The sequence below is a fragment of the Muntiacus reevesi genome, chromosome 1 (genome assembly GCF_963930625.1).
Source record: "Muntiacus reevesi chromosome 1, mMunRee1.1, whole genome shotgun sequence".
Classification (NCBI taxonomy): Eukaryota; Metazoa; Chordata; class Mammalia; order Artiodactyla; family Cervidae; genus Muntiacus; species Muntiacus reevesi.
The window spans coordinates 113,353,277-113,355,936 of NC_089249.1; positions in this window are offsets into that span (position 1 = coordinate 113,353,277).

The following is a 2,660-nucleotide window of genomic DNA, read 5'->3' on the forward strand; positions in this document are numbered from 1 at the left end:
AGAAAATCTGTGCTTGTAGGCTTGCTGGCCAAGTAGGCGGCCAACTTTCCCTGCTGCCCCGGCTGGCCTGGCAGCTGCAGCCGAACCGAGTCTGACCGCCCTTCCTCCTTCTCCTAGGGCTCCTCTCTTCGGTGAGGGTCCGGAGCGCTGGGCAGCAGAGATGCCGGCAGGAGCTGGGCGGTGGGCGGGCAGACGTGCGGGCCGCGCAGCTGTTCTTCAGCCCGAGGCCCGGCGCCCGTGTGGTGGTGGGACAGCCTGCAAGCAGAGGCTGTAGGGCGCGCAATTAGGGCGCCCCGGGGACTCGGAGAGGCCTGGCTAACAAACCCTGGTTGTGCTTTGATCCCTGCCTTCTTGTTCCCCGGCGGGCATCCAACCCCTACCCCCACACCGAGCCTCTTGTCCTGGTGAGTTGGCTGTGATGGGATGCCTGGAGCGGAATGCAACTCTGGCTAAGACAGGTGTGCCGAGCTTTTTTATGTGCGCCCCTGGATCTTCGGGGACCGCAAAATGAGAGGCCCTGCCCAGAGGGTAGTGGAGGTCGGCTGCTTGCTTTGGGGGTGTGTATTAGTGAGTGAGAACCGGTGTGTAATACTCTTAGCACCTTGGCCAGAGCCTCACCTCATTCAGAGCCTGACCTCAGCCCCAGACCTCCCTCCCATTCTAGCTCCCAAGAGGCTGAGCACTCCCGACTAGGAGAGGCGAAACTGGAAGGGGATGGTTGTACTGTTCTGGGGCTACTCCCACCTTCTCTGAGCCTGGAGGTCACTTCTCCCGTTGTCGAAGAGTTGAATCCCCATCTGGGTATCTTCACATCTCTGTCTTCACTCTGGTCCTAGTATGTAGTCAAAGGAGTAAGACCTGCAGCTAAAACACATCCAGACCCATTTTCCAACTTTCTCTGATGTTTGAATCTTAGTAGAGTTATAAAAACATTTTTTTTAAAATGTGGAGTGCTGTGGGAGTGTGTGTTGGGGAGGAGTGGGAAGGAAGAAGGAAAGAAAGAGGTGAAATCCAGGAAGAAATTGCCTTGGGCACCTCGATCAGACTTTGGCTAATTAGGGAGTGATTTCTCTCCAGCTCATCAGTTTGCTTTAAAAATGGTCGTGGTCTTGTTTGATTCTAACAAAGGGTCTGGACTGGCCCTTCTCATTTTATTCCTGCTGAGCCGGGACAAACTCAAACAGCTGGGCTAGGCTGGAAACTGGGCACCACTGTGTCCAGTGGGAATGCCCATTGCCTGGACAGTCAGCAGACTCTCCTTGTTCTATCTTAGCTGCTGTTGGATTTTACAATCATGTTTAAATACTTCAGTTCCTTAAATGGTCCTCCTAGGCCTAAAAAGGCACTTTCCAGGACCTGGGTGGTGGGGCGGGGTGGGGGGGGGGCGGTGGGTGGGAGGCGTGCTACAGCTTCTGCACTGGCCCCAGGGCTGATTATCTTTGGGGGAAAGGGGGAGCTGGAAATTCATTGGTGCTCACACATTCAAAGTTCCATACTAAGAATGACCTCAAATTCAGTTGGGAAAAGCACATAAACAAACCTTCAAATACAAACGAGACCATAGAACCCATCTGCTACCAGCAGCCCGCCAACCACTCTGCTGGGGAGCCTGCCAGCTACCCCTTCACTCTCAAGGCCAAACTGGGACTCCAAACATGCACAATGAAGGGGAAAACACCATGTCTACAGGGACCAAGGTTTCTTAATTAACCTCCTCTTCCACTGCTGCTAGCAATGAGTCTAGATCTACCAGAATCCTCCCAAATGTGTTTTTGCTTCAAACCCATGTTTTCTTTCACCTCCTAAACCATGCAGCTGAAAGTGTCAATTCCCTTCTAAATTTGTTTTGGTTATTTCCTGTTGCATAGAAGCTAGCAAATGGAATGTGTGTGTATGTGTGTGTGTGGGGGGGGGGGGGAGGGTGTGTGGTGGTGGGATTGTTGTCCCAGGGAGAAAGTTGAGTGCTGGATCCCTTCTTTTCATTTTTTTCTTTCTGCAGCAGTACTACAAGGGGCACCTCAGTAGGTGCCCTTCTATTCAAATGTCCCCAAACTACTGCTTAGAAGTCAAATGCAAACATAGTCCATTCCCTCAAAAGAAGTCCTTTTGTCTGTGCCTGCCCAACAAAGTAGGGAGGTTGGCTAAAAGGTGAGGAGTGCAACACCACGTTTTCAAAAAAAAAGCAAGGAACAGGATAACAGACAAAGGTCTTTTCACCGGGGAGATCCAGAGTTAGGAGGCTCAGAGGTCTGCTGTCCTGGGAGCTGCACTTCTTTTCTTTTTCCTACCTTCAGCTGGTATCAGAAAGACACTCCACTGCTTGCTCCATTTGGATTGCTCCTTTGATTAAGTTGGGAACTGGCAAAACAGGGATTTTCAGGGGCATTCTTTCCTTGCTACAGAAACACAGGAAAAAAAAAAAAACAACCACGTGTTTCAGAGAGATGTTTAAACACAAATACCCCTTAAACTTGCTCTCTGCAAGATGAGCTCTGAGACTCCAGCAAACCTAGCACTAATCGGTAGTGAGTGTGAAATAAGTTAACTCCCCAACCAGCAGCCAGTCATTCTAACCCCAGCCAACAATTTTCAATGAGTTGCAAAGTAATGATTGCTGCTTGCCTCCATGTCTCCAGCAAATATACCTACCACCTTGTATC